Source organism: Lepus europaeus, chromosome 10 (assembly GCF_033115175.1).
Source record: "Lepus europaeus isolate LE1 chromosome 10, mLepTim1.pri, whole genome shotgun sequence".
Taxonomy (NCBI): Eukaryota; Metazoa; Chordata; class Mammalia; order Lagomorpha; family Leporidae; genus Lepus; species Lepus europaeus.
The window spans coordinates 63590267-63609643 of NC_084836.1; the positions used below are offsets into that span (position 1 = coordinate 63590267).

A 19377-nucleotide genomic window follows, 5' to 3' on the forward strand; every position below is an offset into this window, starting at 1 on the left:
CTTTTTAATTCTCCTTTTCCCTTCAGAGTTATTTAGTTTAAAAACATTCTTTTGTATTTTACTCTCCATGTTAGCAGTACTTTTGACTATGAAAAAATAAGAATGTTAAGAGAGTTTGCATTTTGAGTATTTTCCCTGAGTGATAGTGCAGAAACATTTTAAAAAACCTTTTTATTTGTGGCTGGCGCTGTGACACAGCAGGTTAAAGCTGAGGCCTGCAGTGCAGGCATCCCATGTAGGTGCCAGTTCAAGTGCTGTCTGGTTCACTTCCAATCTAGCTCCCTGGTTATGCGCCTGGGAAATCAGCAGAAGATGGCCCAGGTCCTGCCACTCATGTGGGAGACCCGGAAGAAGTTCCTGGCTTCTGGCTTCTGCCTTGCTCAATGCTGGTCATTGTGGCCATTTGGGGAGTGAACCAGTGGATGGAAAAATCTCTCTCTGTATCTCTCTCTGTAATTCTTCCTTTCAAATAAATAAATAAATACATATATATTTTAAAAGTTGCTTTATTTAAATTAAAATTTTCATTTTATTTGAAAGGCAGACAGATACAAACACCCCCCCACCCCCATCTGCTGGTTCACTTCCCAAATGCCAACAACCAGGACTGAGCCAGGTGGACACTGGGAGTCAGGAACACAATCTGGGTCTCCCATGTGGGTGGCAGTGACCTGATTTGAGCTATCACCTGCTGCCTCCAAGGGTGTACATTAGCAGGAAGCTGGAATAGCACTCAGTTCTAGGCACTGATTTAGGATGGAGGTGCCCTAAGTGCGTCTTAACTGCTATGCCAGATACCTGCTCCCAAAAACACTTTTTCTTAATTTTTAATTAAGAATATATTATGACTGAAAAATTGAATAGATTAGAGCTAGAAGGACTGTTGAAGAAGTGCAGATCTGTTTGGTTTTTGCGTAAGCGCTGTGAAAGAGTAAAATCAGAGCCCAGTAATTAAAACTTTGAGTTTTTAATTCTGAAGTTTGTAAAGCTTTTTCTAGTTACCCTCATTAACTGCTGAATCTGTGTCTTCAAGTGTGAAATGAGATTGATGATCTGTTTTCTTTCAGGGTAGAGGAAAACTGACTTTGGGTTAAGGACGGTAATACATCTTGATATAGGTATTGACTTAAAATGTAAATACTTGAGATTGAAGCTGCACTTTACGGATTCTGTTCTGGCTTCAATCTTTTACTCCACCTGTATTGTTTAAAGAAAGATTTATTTATTCAAAAGGCAGAGTGAGAGGTCTTCTATTAACTGGTTCAGTCTTCAAATGCAGCAGTCTTCAGAAGCAGCAGGGCTGGGTCAGACTGAAGCCAGAAGCTGGGAACTTACGTGGGTGGCAGGAATCCAAGTGCTTGGACCATCATCTGTTGCTTTCCCAGGCACGTTAGCTGGAAGCTGTACCAGAAGAAGAGTAGCTGGGACTCCTATCCAATCTCAGATTACCAGTGTTGCCAGCAGCAGTTTAACTTGCTGTGCTACAGTGCCCACCCTTCTACCTAAATTTAGTAGATAATACAAAAGATGAACAGAAAAGTATCTGCAGATACTAGTGAACACATTTTATGAAAAGTTGAGATGTATTTACCTCTGTTTAGTGTCCGTAGTCAGCAAACATAACCTGCCTTACAGGACAGTATATATTCAATAATATCAAATTACTAGCCTCTAAATGTTGCTCAGTGTTGATAAAATTGGGACTAGGGCTGGCATTTTGTGCAGCAGTTAAGATGTCCTTTGGACACCTGCATCCCATAAGGGGACAGCCTGTTGTGAGTCCCCACTTCACTTCAGATCCAGCTTCCTGCTAATGGGCACCGTGAGAGGCAGCAGGTAGTGGTCCAACTACTTGGGCACCAGGTAGAATACCTGGATGGAGTTCCTGGCTCTTTGCCATTGCAGCCATTTGTGTAGTAAAGCAGTGGATGGAAGATTTCGCTCTCTTGCTCTTGTTCTCTCTGCCTCTCAGTAAAATAAATCTTTTTTATGAAAGTTCATAGAAAATGGCATTGTTGAAAAATAGTGCTTGGATTTCAGAAATTTTTTGAACTATAAGAAACTTTCAGTCCATCTTCCATGAACTGTTTAAAGCATCTTAATATGGTTAGCAGAATGAAGCCCTCTGGAAAGATACAAATTTTCAGTTAAGAATTGCAGGCATTCACTTGCCACTGTTTTGCTTGACCAATCCAGCTTTTTTCACTTCACACAGTTGAAGCCCTGTTAGTTTACCACTTCCCAATGCTGTGTGCTTATCATATAAAATGTTAGCTTAGAAATCAGAACAGCCGTCAGTATTAGTCTGTTAGACTAAGCATCATCTTTGTGTTTTCTTCCCAGGACAGAGCTGTGTTAGAATATTCTTTCTGGTTTCTATGCCTCTCTCTCTTTTTAAGATTTATTTACTTATTTTTTAAAAGGATTTATTTATTTATTTCTTTGAAAGGCAGAGAGAGACAGAGAGAGTTCTATCTGCTGGCTCACTCCCCAAATGGTCACAATAGCCAGGGCTGGGCCAGGCTGAAACCAGGAGCCTCTTCTGGGTCTCTCATTTGGCTGGCAGGGACCCCATCCAAATGGACCATCTTCTGCTTTGCTTTTCTAGGCACATTAACAGGGAGCTGGATCAGAAGTGGAGTAGCCAAGACTCACACTGGTGCCCATATGAAATGTTGGTGTCTTGGGAAATAGAATTTGTTAAGACATGGAATGTATGTGGGGTATGTGTGTGCACACGTTCATACATGTGGGGGAGGCGAGAGAATGTAATGCTAAATGAGAAGGATAAACCTTGGATAATTCAAATTCTGTGCCAGGGTGCATGGTTATGAGGATTTATGAGTTAAGGAATACAGGAAGGTGTATATTTGGAAATAAAATGTGAGGCCGGCGCCGAGGCTCAATAGGCTAATATTCCACCTGCAGCGCCAGCACACCGGGTTGTAGTCCTGGTTGGGGCGCCGGATTCTGTCCCCGTTGCCCCTCTTCCTGTCCAGCTCTCTGCTATGGCCCGGGAGTGCAGTGGAGGATGGCCCAAGTCCTTGGGCCCTGCACCCGCATGGGAGACCAGGAGAAGCACCAGGCTCCTGGCTTTGGATCAGCGCAGTGCGCCGGCCGCAGTGCGCCGGCAGTGGTGGCCATTGGAGGGTGAACCAATGGCAAAGGAAGACCTTTCTCTCTGTCTCTCTCTCTCTCACTGTCCGCTCTGCCTGTCCCAAAAAAAAAAAAAAAAAAAAAAGAGATGTTTGGTTTGGACTGGTTGAATTTGTGATACCTGTGGAGCCATGCGGAAATGCTAATGGACAGTTGTATATACTGGTCTGCAGATGGAGCAGTTGGGACTAGAGAGAGATTTGGGATTCAACTGTACATCTGGTGTATCTGAAACAGTAGGTTTGGGTCAGCTAAGGGGCATGTTAAGACAGAAGAGCTGCAGGCTAGGGAGGGAGCCTTGGAGAACACTGACAGTAAAGATGTGACTAGTAGAAGTAGAACGCTGGGAGAAGGCCAGAAAAGTAGATAGAAAATCAGTAAAGTGTGATGGGAACCAAAGAGAGAGAGGTTCAAGGGGTAAAAATGCAGTAGTATAGATTTGGTGAGAAGATCAGGTACCTCGAGGACAGAGAAGAAATCATTGGATTTGGCATTCAGGTCATTGACAATGACAGTGGGGTCACTGAGGTGATAACAGACCACATTGCATTGAACTGAGGAATAAATGGGAGGTGAGAATAAAAGTCTTTCAAGATGATTGCAAAGAGGTGGAGAGAGAGAACAGTGGTGAGAGAAAATGTGGGGTCAAGGGAGTTTTTTTTTTTTTTTCAGATTATTTATTTGAGAGGCATGAGTTACAGAGATGGAGAGCTGTACAGATCTGCACCTGCTGGTTCATTCCCCCAAATGGCCGCAACGGCAGGAGCTGGGCCAATCCAAAGCCAGGAGCCAGGAGCTTCTTCTGGCTCTCCCATGGGGTGCAGGGCCCAAGCATTTGGGCCATCCTCCACTGCTTTCCCAAATATATTAGCAGGGAGCTGGATTGGAAGTTGAGCAGCCTGGACTCCAACCACACCCATATGGGATGCTGGTGCTGTAGGTGGAGGTTTAACCTACTACCACACGCTGGCCCCAAAAGGAAGTTTTTTAAAATGAGAGACTCAGGCACATATGTTTATATGTTCAAGACAATAGGGAATGGTGATAATGGGGTTAAATTCTTGAGCAAGTAAGGAAGATAAGACCCAAAGCAGAGGTAGAAGTGTCATTATCTCCTACTACAGATAAGAAAAAGAAGGATGAGGAGACATGTTTGATATCTAAACAAAGGGGTTTGAGGAAGTTCCTGCCTTATAACCTTTATATTTCTTGTTTGGTGTGATAAAGAGGTTTGGTGTGATAAAGAGGTTTGGTAGAATAGGGCTCTTGAAGGCAAATTGCTCTTGACAGAATGGGAAGGATCTTGTCTGGTTAGATAAAAGTATGGTGAGGTGGTATGGGGGAGCATTCCAAGCAGATAGGTTAGCTTGGTTATAGAGCAGCATAGGGCCTGATTTTATGGTGCACTTTATAAGCTATATTAAGGAATTTGGAGTATTTTGAGACATGAAGTTTGTTTTTTTTTTAAGATTTTATTTTATTTATCTGAAAGAGTCACAGAGAGAGGTAGAGATGGCCGAAGATGAGCCAATCTGAAGCCAGGAGCTTCTTTCGGGTCTCCTACTTGGGTGCAGGGGCCCAAGGACCTGGGCCATCCTCCAGTGCTTTCCCAGGTACATTACCAGGGAGCTGGATTGGAAGTGGAGCAGTTGGTACTGAAACCGACACCTATATGGGATGCTGGCGCTTCAGGCCAGGGCTTTAACTGTTGAGCCACAGCCAAAGCACCAGCCCCGCGACATGGAAGATTTTTTTAAAAACAGATTTTTTTTTTTGACAGGCAGAGTGGACAGTGAGAGAGAGACAGAGAGAAAGGTCTTCCTTTGCCGTTGGTTCACCCCCCAATGGCCGCTGTGGCCGGTGCGCTGCGGCTGGCGCACCACGCTGATCCGAAGCCAGGAGCCAAGTGCTTCTCCTGGTCTCCCATGCGGGTGCAGGGCCCAAACACTTGGGCCATCCTCTACTGCATTCCCGGGCCACAGCAGAGAGCTGGACAGGAAGAGGAGCGAGCAGTACAGAATCCAGTGATCCGACTAGGACTAGAACCTGGTGTGCCGGCGCTGCAGGCGGAGGACTAGCCTATTGAGCCGCGGCGCTGGCCTAAAAACAGATTTTATGTATTTATTTGAAAGTCAGAGTTACAGAGAAAGAGAGCTTCCATCTTCTCTGCAATGACCAGGAGCTGCAACAACCAGAAGTCGGTAGTTCTATCCAGGTCTCCCAAGTAGGTGGCAGGGCCCAGCGAATTGAATCATCTTCCACTGCTTTTCCTAGGCCAGTAGCAGGGAGCTGAATCAGAAATGTAGCAGCTGGGACACAAGCTGGCACCCATATGGGATGCTGGTATTGCAGGTGATGGCTTTACCCACTGTGCCACAATGCCAGTCCCAAGGCTTGAAGATTTTAATAGAATTATTTTGTATTTTACAAAGGAAATGATGGTGGCTATTCAGAGACGTTCTGTAAGGTTTTTATTTTTAAAATTTCTTTATTATTTGAGAGAGAGTTACAGAAAGAGAGGGAGAGACATAGAGAAAGATCTTCTATCTGCTGGTTCAGTCCCCAAATGGCTGCAACGGCCGGAATTGAGCCAATGAAGGCAGAAGCCAGGAGCTTCTTCTGGGTCTCCCAAATTGGTGCAGGGCCCCAGCAGAGAGCTGGATTGGAAGTGGAGCAGCTGGGACATGAACTAGTGCCCATTTGGGATGCTGACTCCACAGGTAGAGGTGTAACCTACTACGCCTCAGTGCCGGCCCCTCTGTGAGGGTTTTGTAGTAGAGGAAGAGACATTGGTTAGGGAGCTGAGGTAGTCCATGTGAGAGAGATGATATCAGAATAGACTAGCATATACTGGGTAAGAAACAACCCCTGAATTTCAGTAACTTGGAATGGCAGTTTATTTCTCACTTACACAACATATCTATCAAAGGGCAGGCTAGTTGTTTTAGTTGTTTTGGGACAAAGGCTGACAGAGCGGTCACCATCAGGAGTAGTGTGTTTTTATGCTAGAATCGAGACCTCTGGAAACTGAAAATCATTGTGTTTAGTGAAATAAACCTGTCCCCAAAAGGCAAAGATCATGTTTTCTCTTATATGTAGTAGTTAATATAGAATACAAAAAAAGGATAGAAATGAGACCGGCGCCGCCGCTCAATAGGCTAATCCTCCGCCTGCGGCGCCAGCACACCGGGTTCTAGTCCCGGTAGGGGTGCTGGATTCTGTCCCGGTTGCTCCTCTTCCTGTCCAGCTCTCTGCTATGGCCCGGGAGTGCAGTGGAGGATGGCCCAAGTGCTTGGGCCCTGCACCCGCATGGGAGACCAGGAGAAGCACCTGGCTCCTGGCTTCGGATCAGTGCAATGTGCCAGCTGCAGTGCGCCGGCTGTGGCGGCCATTGGAGGGTGAACCAACAGTAAAGGAAGACCTTTCTGTCTCTCTCTCTCTCGCTGTCCACTCTGCCTGTCCAAAAAAAAACCCAAAAAACAAAAAACAAAAACAAAAACAAACAAACAAAAAAACACCAAAAAAACAAAGGATAGAAATGAAATGGACATCTTGAGGTTTGATTGTTGTTTTTAGCCCTTGTTTATACTCCTGTGGAACTATGGTCTTTCCATTTTTTTACATGCTGAATGTTATGGTTAGGTTCATTAGCTGTGATTATAGAGTGGACTGAAATCATATTCTTGCGGAAATTGGAGGAAAAAAGGAAGGAGGGGGATTGAGGGAGGGAAAAAAGAAGGAAGGGAAGTATGGCTGTCCTCTAAGAATTGTACCTAGGGACTACCAGGTTGAACATCCCTTGTGGGTACTGTTCCTCTTCTGATCCAGCTCCCTGCTAATGTGCTTGGGAAAGCAGTGGAGAATGGCCCAGGTGTTTGGGCCCCTGCACCCACATGGGAGACCTGAAGGAAGCTCCTGGCTTCAGCCTGGCCCTGCCCTGGCAGTTGAGGCCATTTGGGGAGTGAACCAGCAGATGGAGAGATCTTTTTTTGCCTCTCCTTTCTCTCCCTCCATGTTTCTGTCACTCTGACTACTTCCAAGTAAATAGGTAAATCTTTTAAAACAAAACAGTTGTACCTATGAAATATGTAAAATCTGTTCTCTGTATATTAATATTTTTTTTTAAAAAAAGACCTCCAGAGGTCTTGCTCCAGTAAACTAAATATTGTGCACAGAAGTGATGGGAATGGAGAGGAGGGGGACAGGACTGAGAGGATCAGATGGATCCAGGAGATGGTGTCAGAATTTGGAGTGTTTAAATGTGGAAGGAGAGAGAAGGAATTGTGGGTGGATGACTCTTCTATTTCTGTCTCAGGTAACTGGATGTTGTTGCCCATTGACATAAGAAAAGGTCAGATTTGGAGTTAGAGAACGTTGGTAGAGAGTTCATTTTGGGGGATATTTGTGAACTAGTTGGCAAATGGATCTGGGGCATTAAACAGAGGCAGGGGTGTTTAAATTGGGGAGTACACTGTATATGAAGGAGATTCAGCCCAAGAAACTAGATTACCCGAGGCATACTTGTGGATTAAGAAACTGAGATGGAGTCTCAAGAAATACCAGAATTTAAGGGATACTCCTGACCTGATGGCATTGGATTTTAATGTTAAGGTTGACATTTTGGGGATCAGTGCAGCCTGTATCGTTCTGACAAGTAGTCCATTAGTGATTTTTTTTGAGGAAGGGGAAAATGTAAGCTGGGAAGTTGATTTTCCATCATTTGACACATGCTTTAGAGTAATGTTAGCTCTCAGTTATTTGTGGTAATGGAGTGCATTTTAATTCTATTTGATTTTGGATGTGTTTCACAATTCACAAAATTTTGACAGAGTAAGTTAGCAGCCAAGACACCGAAAGGTTAAAAGTTGATCCATTTCCCTACATCACAAGGTATTAAGTGAATGAAGAATGTGATAATGTCATAAAATACAGCCATAAATGCCACATGCTAGGTCATCTAGTCCTCAGAATTCAGAGCCCCCTGGAGTATACTGCATTATTCCCTTTTTACGGTGGTGGCTTAGGGAGCTTGGTGTATGTTAATTGTCCATCTTGTAGTCAGGTAGAATTTAGTTTGATGCTACAGTCTGTGCTTTTAGCCACCACCGGAAATTCAGGACACAATATAAAAGTTATTCTGGATAGCCAAATGTTTGGGTTAATTTGCTTCTTAATCTTTTGGCCCCAGTTTTTTATTGGGAAGAATTTTAAACCTATAGGAAAGTTAAAGAATTACAATGTGAAAACCAGTGTGAACTTCACCTGTGTTTGTCAATTGTGATATTTTGTCACATTTGCATACTTGCTCTCGTAGTCTCTTCCCTCCCTCTCAGTAATTCTTTATTGTACCATTGTGTATTAGGAATTTCATTAGTGTATTAGGAAAGAAATTACAGACATTAGGACCCTTTTCCTCAAAATTTCTTAAGTGTGTAGTGCCTGAGAACAAGAATGTTTTCTGTATTACCTCAGTACCATTAATAAACTCACTATCACATTCAGGATATTTTACAGTGATATAATAATACATGTAGTCCATTCTTGGACTTCCACAGTTATCTCAACCTGCTTTATAGCTTCCCCTTTAATCCTGGATTTATTCAAGGATCATGTATCCTATTTAGTTGTCATTTGTAGTTTCTTTTTGTCCAAAGGAGTGCTCTTCCTCTTTATGGTTTTTCATCTCCTTGATATTTTTGAAGATTACAGCCCATTAATTTTGTAGAATATTCTACAATTTGGATTTGTCAAAATTAGATTCAACTTGAACACATTTGATAAAAATGCCAGTGACATGTTTTGGGTGCATAATGTTACTTTGTTCCATTATTTGTGAAATCGCTTGATTATGTGGTTAAATTGATAAGTGCTAGATTTCTTCATAGTAAAGGTGCTTTTCCCCTCTTTGAGATGATGTGTTTAAGATTTCATGACCCTTTTACTCCTCAACAACCTTTTTCCCCCTAGTGGTGTTAGCATCTACTGATGATCCTTTTCTGATTCTGTTATATTATATTGGTAGTTTCAATTTATATTGGTGGTTGATTTTTCAGATTCTCATTCCTTCTACATACTCTTGCTGGCATTGTTCTACAGAAAAGAGCTTTTCTCTTCCTTTTTTTAAATTTAATTTTGTTTATTTGAAAGACGGAGTTACAGAGAAAGGTAGAGACAGAGAGAGAGGTCTTCCATTGCTGGTTCATTCCCCAGATGGTTGCAACGGCCGGAGCAGCGCTGATCCGAAGCCAGGAGCCAGGAGCTTCTTCCGGGTCTCCCACGTGGGTGCAGGGGCCCAAGGAGTTGGGCCATCTTCCAGTGCTTTCCCAGACCATAGCAGAGAGCTAGATTGGAAGAGGAGCAGCCAGGACTAGAACCAGCGCCCATATGGGATTCCAGTGCTTCAGGCCAGGGCTTTAACCCACTGCGCCACAGCGTTGGCCCCCCTTTTGTTGTTGAGGATCACTACAGATTTACTATTTAAAATTCTTTTAAAATTTAATTTTATTTATTTGAAAGGCAAAGAGACAGAGATCTCCCATGTGCTGTTTCACTCCCTAATTGCCTCCACAGCCAGAGTCTGGAAGCCAGGAGCCTGGACCTTAATCTAGGTCTCCGAAGTGGGTGGCAGGGACTCAAGTACCTGGGCCATCACCTGCTGCCTCCTAGAATGCATATTAACAGGAAGTTGGGGTGAGCCCATCTGGGACTTGAACCAGATGCTCTCATATGGAATGTGGTCATCCCAAACAGTAGCTTAACCATTGTGCCAAATGCCCATTCTAGATTCGCTATTAAAAACATGTTGCAATTCATTGCTGACAATATCAAGAATACCAGTGATATTTATTATTAAGATTACTCAAATTATTCTAAGTTTGACTAGTGAGAACCCCTTCAGGCTGACTGTTATATCCTATTGACATGTCCCTGTCAGATTTTGAGCACTCCTTACACTCTGACATACACTTACCAAAGTATTGTGGCCTCATTTTGTGCGTTATATGTCCCAGACTGGAATCAATCATTTTCTTTTTTCTTTTTTTTTTTTTTTTTTTTGACAGGCAAAGTGGACAGTGAGAGAGAGAGAGAGACAGAAAGAAAGGTCTTCTTTTGCTGTTGGTTCACCCTCCAGTGGCTGCCGCTGCTGGCGTGCTGCGGCCAGCGCACTGCGCTGATCCGAAGGCAGGAGCCAGGTGCTTCTCCTGGTCTCCCATGGGGTGCAGGACCCAAGCACTTGGGCCATCCTCCACTGCCTTCCCAGGCCACAGCAGAGAGCTGGCCTGGAAGAGGAGCAACCGGGACAGAATCTGGCACCCCAACCGGGACTAGAACCTGGTGTGCCGGCGCCGCAGGTGGAGGATTAACCTATTGAGCTGCGGTGCCTATCAGGAATCAATCATTTTCAAAAGGACTTCTGATTCCTTTAGTGGGGAAATTATTATGTTATTTACTTTTCATTTATTTTTTAAAAAGATTTATTTATTTATTTGAAAAAGTTAGAGAGAAAAAGAGAAAGAAGTCTTCCATCTGCTGGTTCCCCAGTTGGCTGCAACATCCAGAGCTGCACCGATCTGAAGGCTGGAGCCAGGAGCTTCTTCTGGGTCTCCCACGCAGGTGCAGGGTCCCAAAGGCTTGTGCCATCTTCTACTGCTTTTTCAGGCTATTGCAGAGAGCAGGATTGGAAGTGGAACAGCTGGGACTCAAACTGGTGCTCATATGGGATGCTAGCACTGCAGGCGGCAGCTTTGCTTGCTACACCTCAGCCCTGGCCCCTACTTTTTGTTTTTAAAATACTTTTATTTATTTACTTGAAAGGCAGAGTTGGAGAGGGAGAGAGAGATCTTCCATCTGCTGGTTCACTCCCCAAATGGCTGCAATATCCAGGGCTGGGCCTGGTTTCAGCCGGGAGCCTAGAACTCCATGCAGGTCTCCTATGTATGCGGCAGGGGTCCATGTCCTCAAATTATCTTCTGTTTTCCCAGTGTGTTAGCAGGGAGCTGAATCAGAAGTGAGGCAGCCAGGACTGGAACTCATGCTCATATGGGATGCTAGGCATTGCAGGCAGTGGCTTAATCCACTGAGCCACAAGGATGATTCATTTAAATTCTTGGCATTCCATATGGAGTGTCTGGGTTTGGTTCCTGGCTCTGGCTTGTGATCAGGTTCCTGCTAGTGTAAATCCTGGGACCCAGCAATGATGGCTCAAGTAATTGGGTCCTTGCCACCCACAGTGGGAGACCTGGGTTGAGTCCCAGCTTCCTGTTTTGCCTGCCCCAATCCAGACTGTTGCTGGCATTTGGTGAGTAAACTGACAGTTTTGAGCACTCTCTACCTCACAAATAAGTAAAATTTTTCAAAAGAGAAATACTCATTCTGAATTATCCACCCCTTGTTACTTTGGGAAGTTATTTCCAGTAAAAAAATAGAATGGATTCCAGAGCTAAGACCTCCTGAATTTTCCCAGATGTGCTTAAGTAATAAAAGTATCTAAACTGGGATATTTCACAAAATGAAGTGACCTATAGGCAGGTGAGGTGACTTATCATGGATCTAGGATATTACCTGGTGGATTAGCATTGTATTTTTTTTTTCACCCCTAAGTTAGTGGTGAAAATGTGAAAGTGAAAAGTGAAAGTGTGAAAGTGAAAATAACTTCATTTCCTTCTTATTCTTCTATAATCCAGGGTGTAATCAGTTTTGTGGAAACTTTGTATCTTCTATCTGAACTAAAATATTGGAGCCAAGAATTGAATCCAGGCACTCTGAAGTGAGATGGGTATCCCACTGGCAGCTTAATTGCTAAGTGCCTGCCCCCAAATATTTTTTCAGAGGTGAGAAGGTGGTCATTTCCAGAAGCCATCAGTGGTATTTTAATGAATACCATTACTAATCTATCAGCTGGTTATATTATTAAATATATTTATTCTTTTACTTTATGTGGATGGCTGCTCTAATGATTTCTTAGGAAATTAGCTGCCTGGCAACATAGAAGTGCAAATATTAAAATGAATTACATACTTCCCAACTATATCTATCACTTGGCTAAATTTAGAACCTTATAGAGCTCCTGTAGAATTGAAATCTCTGGAGATTTTAATAGTTAAAACAGGCAATATTCAGCTGCTCAGAGTAAGGAAGAAGAAAGGTAGCTTCAAATTAATTTTTGTCCTGTCATCCAAACTGCTTAATGAAGACATGGAGTCCAGAGAGAAGTCCGAACAGTTCTGAGAATAATTTGACTATTGCAGAAACCTTAGCAGTTCCTGGGCTCAGGGTGGTAAAAAGAATTTTTTTCCCTCCTAGGAGAATTGCTAGAGGCTGTCCACTCTCCTTTTCCCAGTGTCTCTCCAAATTATGCTGATAAAAATAATTCATAATACTTCACCACAATGGAAGAGACAATACAAATGAGATAGAGATCAGGTGAGCATTAACTTGGGTGCTTGTGGGTAAGTTTTATAATGTCGGAATTGTTTTGTGTGTGTCTGAATTCAGTCTAGAGTTTATGTAGAATGTTTTGAGGAAAAACTTAGTTACTTGATGTACATTAAGCGATACATGATGTGTGTAGATCTGTTTGTAGTTTGGTAGCACCTCAACACAAGCAATGACATATAAAAGGAATGATTACTTTGAGTATTTTAATTTAAATATGTTAAAATATAGGGTAAGATTTTACAGACAGTGTAAATGATATGTTTAATACATGAATTGGTAATTGGGAAAGTAAAACTTCTTTGTTACTATAGCAGATAATTTTAGGGATACTGGAAAAAATATGCAAAAAATGTATTGTAAACCAACAAGAAAAATCCTTAAAAACGGAATGCCTGGTTATTCTGGCCCTGCATTTATACAGTTGGTGAAATCAAGACATAAATGTACATTTTAACTCTGGTTAATTGTTCTTCCTTTTTATTTCTCCTTCCTGCTAGGGCTTCCATAAATCAGTTTTAGAGGAGAGTGATGTGTTCATTGGTGAAATGAGCTACCAGTTGAAAGGTTATGAGGGAGGTTATGGGGAGATTTTTTGTTTTCTGTTTATCTGTTTGTAAATGATGGATATTTCTTTTAAAATTGGAGGAAGGAAAATTATTTCAATTTTTTTTAAGATTTTATTTATTTATTTGAGAGGTAGAGTTACAGACAGTGAGAGGGAGAGACAGAAAGTTCTTCCTTCCACTGGTTCACTCCCCAGATGGCCATAATGGCCGGAGCTGTGCCTGTCAGAAGCCAGGAGCCAGGTGCTTCTTCCTGGTCTCCCATGTGGGTGCAGGGGCCCAAGTACCTGGGCCATCTTCTACTGCCTTTCCAGGCCACAGCAGAGAGCTTGACTGGAAGAGGAGCAGCCGGGACTCAAACCAGTGCCCATATGGGATGCTGGCGCCACAGGCGGAGGATTAACCCATTGCGCCACTGTGCCACCCCAATTATTTTAATTTTTAAAAAAGATTTATTTATTTATTTGAAAGGCAGAGTTACAGAGAGGCAGAAGCAGAGGCAGACAGAGATCTTCCATCCACTGGTTCATTCCCCGAGTGGCCACAGCGGCCTGGGCTGGGCCAATCCGAAACCAGGAACTTCATCCAGATCTTCCACGTGGGTACAGGGGCCCAAGCACCTAAAACATCTTCTGCTGCTTTCTCAGGCCATGGCAGCCTGGTAGAGCAGCCAGGTCTTGAACCAGCACCCGTATAGGATGCTGGCACTTCAGGCAGTGGCTTTGCCTGCTGTACCACAGTGCGAACTCCTTTAATTTTTTTTTTTTAATAAAAAGCATAATGGGCTTATGAATGGGCTTATGAAACTTAAAGAGTACTTCAATAAACTGGTTCTCCAGTGGTCTTGATTGGTCTCCAGTTAGATAATGGGTTCTTTGTTTCCTGGGCTTTGTGTCTTTTTCTTTGGGTAAACTATATTGAAACTGAAGTTTTTATTAAATAAGTACACTGTACTTACTTAATCATTAATCAGTTAGTCAACAGAATTTCTATTTAAATCTAGTAGCATATTTTTGTTTCTGTGAAAGAGTACAAATATGCCTGTTTGAACTCTGGGAGGAGGAGAAGCTGGTACTTATTAGCTTACCTTAACTTGCTGGAGGCTTAAAGATTTATTTATTTGAAAGGCAGAGTGACAGAGAGAGGGAGACACACACACACACACACACACCTTTTATCTGCTGGTTTGCTCCCCAAATGACCAGAACAGCCAGATCTGCATCAGGGTGAAGGGCTTCATCCTGGTCTCCCACATGAGTGGCAGGGGTCTAAGTACTTGGGGCATCATCCATTGCTCTTCCCAGACACAATCCAGGAAGCTGGATTGGAAGTGGAACAGCCAGTACTCAAACCAGCACTCTGACAGGTTTCTGGCATTTCATTTGGTGGCTTAACACAGTGTTGGCTTAATATGCTGCACCGGAATGCCACCCAGAGGCTTAGCATTTTGATGTCACAAAAGTGACTACTGTAAAATTTGAAGAAGATGCCTTTGCTTGAGTAAAAACTTTTTTTTTTAATCCATAACTTTTTTTTTTTTTTTAATTTATTTGAGAGGCAGAATTACAGAGAGAGGTCTTCGATCCACTAGTTTACCCCCCAAATTGGGGTTGGGCCAATCCAAAGATAGGAGCCAGAAGCTTCTTCCAGGTCTCCCACGTGGGTGCAGGGGCCCAAGTACTTAGGCCGTCTTCACTGCTTTTTAGCAGGGAGCTGAATTAGAAGTGGAGCAGCCAGGACTCAAACCGGCACCCATATGAGATGCTGGCATGGCAGATGGAGGCTTAACCTACTATACCACAGCACTGGCCCCCTAAAAACTTGATTTTATTGTCAAGTGACAAGGAAGAATGCTGCATTTTTCCATGGATCTCAAGGTTTTCCCAGACAAGTGTCAGATAAGATACTTGGGACCATTAGGCTAGTTAAGCATCCTTCTAGTGTTGTAGAATTTTGTGTGTTTTACCTTACTGGCTGCTAGCTGTGGAGATAAAACTTGAGCAATTAATGAACATGATATAATGGATTAGATCCTGTGATATAGTCAGAATACAGTAGAACTTATTTAAGTCAAATTTTGTTAGTATAAACAGTTACAGAAAACAAGAAAAATCAATATAGAAAGGCTTCACCAAAGAGGAAGGAATTGAACTTGCCTTTGAAGAAAGATTACTATATAAAATTTTAAGTTCCTTATATTTCAAACAGAGAGGTATATATATATATATATTTGTGTGTGTGTATTTCTTTTTTGAGATTTGTTTTGTTATAAAACTTTTACTATGAAAGATTTCAAACATAAGCATCAAGAATAGTATAACAGGGGGCCAGTGTTGTGGCGTAGTGGATAAAGCCACTGCTTGCAGTGGGGTTCAAGTACCTGCTGCTCTAATTCCAATCCAGCTCCCTGCTAATGTACCTGGGAAAGCAGCAGAGGATGGCCCATGTCCTTGGGCCCCTGCACCCGTGTGGAAGACTTAAAAGAAGCTCCGGATCTACCAGCTCTGGCTATTGCAGCCATTTGGGGAGTGAACCAGCGGATGGAAGACCTCTGTCTCGCTGCTTCTCTGTAATGCTGCCTTACCAATAAATAAATAAATCTTAAAAAAAATTAAAAATTAGTATAAAGGGGGTGGTGTTGTGTCATGGATTAAATGGCTGCCTGAAAAGTTGGCATCCCATAAGGGCACCAGTTCAGATCCCAATTGCTGCACTTCTAATCCAGCTCCCTCCTAATGGCCTGGGAAAAGCAGCAGAACATGGCCCAAGTACTTGGGCCCTTCCCATCCATGTGGGAGACCTGGGTGGGTGAAGCTCCTGTCTTTGGCCTGGCCCAGCACTGGCCATTGTGCCCATTTAGAAAGTGAATCAGCAGATAGAAGATATCTGTCTCTCTGTGGCTCTCCCTCTTTCTATGAAACTCTGATTTTCAAAATAGATAGATAAATCCTTAAAAAAAAAGAATATAATGAACCTCCATTTACAAGTATCAACTCATGGCTCATTTTGTTTCATCTGTATTCCCACTACTTTCCCTTCCTCATTATTTTGAAGCACTCTTTGATATATTATTTTATCAATCAATATTTCAGTATTCATCTCTGAAAAATAAGGATTTAAACATTTTTAAAAATTTGAGAGAGAAAAACTAAGAGAGATTCCCACAGGTGGTTCACTTCCCAAATGCCCACAATACCCAGGACTGGACAGAAACTTGAGCCAGGAACCAGGAACGCAATCCGGTTCTCCCATGTAGATTGTAGGAACCCAATCTCTTGAGCCATCTCTGCTACCTCCCAGAATCTGCACTGGTGGGAAGCTGGAGTCAAGCTAGAGCTGAGCATCAAACCCAGCCACTCTGATGTGAGCTGCAGGTACCTTAATTGCTGGCTAAATTGTCTGCTCCAAAAATAAGAATTTTAAAGACATAATTATCAATAGCATATGCACATAAAATAATTAACAATTCCTTAATTTAAACTGTTCATATTTTCCCAATTATATAATTTTAAAATAGCTTACAGGACTCCTGCAACCTCTGTCAGTTTCTGGGTCAAGTCCTGGCTACATTCCTGTTTCCAGCTGCACCCTGAAAGGCAGCAGGTGATGGCTCAAGCAGTTGGGTCCTGCTGCCCACATAGGAAACATGGATTGAATTCCCAGCTCCTGACTTTGGCCTAGTCCAGCTCTGGTTGTTTGTATGCATTTCGGGAGTGAACAGTAGATGCAAGATTTCTCTGTCTCTGCTTTTTAAATAAATGGGGGGAAAAAAAACCAACCCAAATAAAGTGCATTGTAGTTAACCAATAAAGATGCTTTCTGCCTTACACTGTGGTTATGCCATAATAAATCCATATCCATGCATTTTATAAGCGTAACCTACAGAATTTTTTTTTAAAGATTTATTTTGTTTACTTGCAAGAGTTAGAGAGAGGTAGAGATGGGGGAGGGGTGGTCTTCGTCTGCTGGTTCACTTCCCAAATGGGTGCAAAAGCCAGAGCTTAGCTGATCCGAAGCCAGGAGCTTTTTCAGGTCTCTCATGTGGGTGCAGGGACCCAAATACTTGGGCCATCATCTGCTGCTTTCCCAGGCATATTAGCAGGGAGCTGATTTGGAAGTGGAACAGCCACGACTCAAACTGGCAGCCATTTGGGATACCAGCTCTGCAGGCTAGGGCTTTAACCTGCTGCGCCACAGCACCAGTCCCTAAATATTGTATCTTTTTTTTTTTTTTTTGACAAGCAGAGTAGACAGTGAGAGAGAGAGAGACAGAGAGAAAGGTCTTCCTTTTTGCCGTTGGTTCACCCTCCAATGGCCGCCGTGGCTGGCGTGCTGCGGCCGGCGCACCGCACTGATCCGATGGCAGGAGCCAGGTGCCTATCCTGGTCTCCCATGAGGTGCAGGGCCCAAGCACTTGGGCCATCCTCCACTGCACTCCCTGGCCACAGCAGAGAGCTGGCCTGGAAGAGGGGCAACCGGGACAGAATCCGGTGTGCCGGCACCGCAAGGCGGAGGATTAGCCTAGTGAGCCGCGGTGCCGGCCTAAATATTGTATCTTAACACTGTACACTGTAGGGTGTAGGTTGTTTACTCTGGTGATTGGGTGCCTGACTTTGAGTTTGAGCTTGGTGCTGCCTGACATCTCCAGAGTATCATAGGACATATTGCTAGCCTGGAAAAAGAGCAGAACTCAAATATGTTTTCTGCATTGTGCATATTACTTTATACCATCATAAAATTGAAAAATTGTTAGTTTGAACAATGGTAAGCCAGGCAGCATCTGTGTGTGTACCTCCCTCCCTCTCTCTCTCTCTCTTTCTTTCTTTCTAAGATTTATTTATTTATTTGAAAGGCAGAGTTACAGAGAGAAAGAGAGAGAGAATTTACTCCCTAAATGGCTACAACAGCTAGGGCTGGGCCAGGCAGAAGGCAGGACCTAGGAGCTTCTTCCGGGTCTCCCATGTGAGGAGCCCAAGCGCTTTGGCCATCTTCTGCGGCCTTCCCAGGCATATTAGCAAGGAGCTGGTTTGGAAGTGGAGCAGCCGGAACTGGAACTTGCACCTATATGGGATACTGGCACTGCAGATGGTGGCCTTACCTGCTGTATCAGAGCACTGGCCCATGTCTGTGTATCTTTAACATCTCTTTTTTTTTTTTTTTTTGACAGGCAGAGTGGACAGTGAGAGAGAGACAGAGAGAAAGGTCTTCCTTTTGCCGTTGGTTCACCCTCCAATGGCCGCCGCGGCCGGCGTTCTGCGGCCGGCGTACCGCGCTGTTCCGATGGCAGGAGCCAGGTGCTTCTCCTGGTCTCCCATGGGGTGCAGAGCCCAAACACTTGGGCCATCCTCCACTGCACTCCCTGGCCACAGCAGAGAGCTGGCCTGGAAGAGGGGCAACCGGGACAGGATCGGTGCCCCGACCGGGACTAGAACCCAGTGTGCCGGCGCCGCAAGGTGGAGGATTAGCCTGTTGAGCCACGGCGCCGGCCAACATCTCTTAATCTCAAAAAATTCTCTTACCTTATTTTTTCTTTGCCGTTTATTTGTTGAAGGAACCGGATTATCCGTCTAGTACAGTTTTCTACGGTTGGCTGATCTGCTGATCATTATCATTGTGCCGTCATTTAACATTTTTCTCTGTCCCCTTTATTTTCTTCAATCTGACAGTTACATCCAGAAACTTGATCAGATTCAGATTTAGTGCTTTTGGCTAGAACACTTTATGTGGTGTCTGTTTCCAACAGGAGGTTTGTAATGTCTAATTAGTCTTCCTTTTGTGATGTTAGCAGCCATTGCTGATCATTTTCTAGATCTCTTCATTTTACTTACCAGAGATTATAAAATGTTGAAATTCAAATGTGTCACTTCTTAAATTTTTTTTTAAACTGGAATACTTTCATAAAGAAGTATTTCACCTCATCCTCTATTTGGTTGCTCTGAGGTATAATAATATGTACTGGAAAAGCAAACCAAATGCTTGAGTATTTTAGTTACTGGCCATTACCATTTTCAAAATAATGAATTTTTTTACTAACATCCTCCAAAGATGACTGATGAATTTTTTTATATTGTCATATGAATTCCCCAATTAAACATATTTAGTACGTCTTACTAGTTTCAGTTTTACCTTTATTAATGTCTTTTTTTTTTTAAAAGATTTATTTTATTTATTTGAAAGCCAGAGTTAGAGAGAGAGGTAGAGATAGAGAGAGAGGTCTTCC

At 43.1% G+C, this 19377-nt stretch overlaps 1 protein-coding gene across 24 annotated transcripts in view; it reads left to right on the forward strand.

Moving 5' to 3' along the window:
• R3HDM2 (R3H domain containing 2) overlaps positions 1-19377 on the forward strand; it is a 167562-nt gene that overhangs the window by 7445 nt on the left and 140740 nt on the right. For 20 of the 24 annotated variants that reach the window (XM_062203376.1, XM_062203380.1, XM_062203379.1 and 17 more), the window contains one exon: positions 12460-12579. The exons of the other annotated variants lie outside the window; for them this stretch is intronic. The gene's annotated coding sequence lies outside the window, so the exon portion shown is untranslated. Of the gene's footprint in view, positions 1-12459; positions 12580-19377 lie in introns of those variants that run through there. 24 annotated transcript variants of the gene reach the window in all.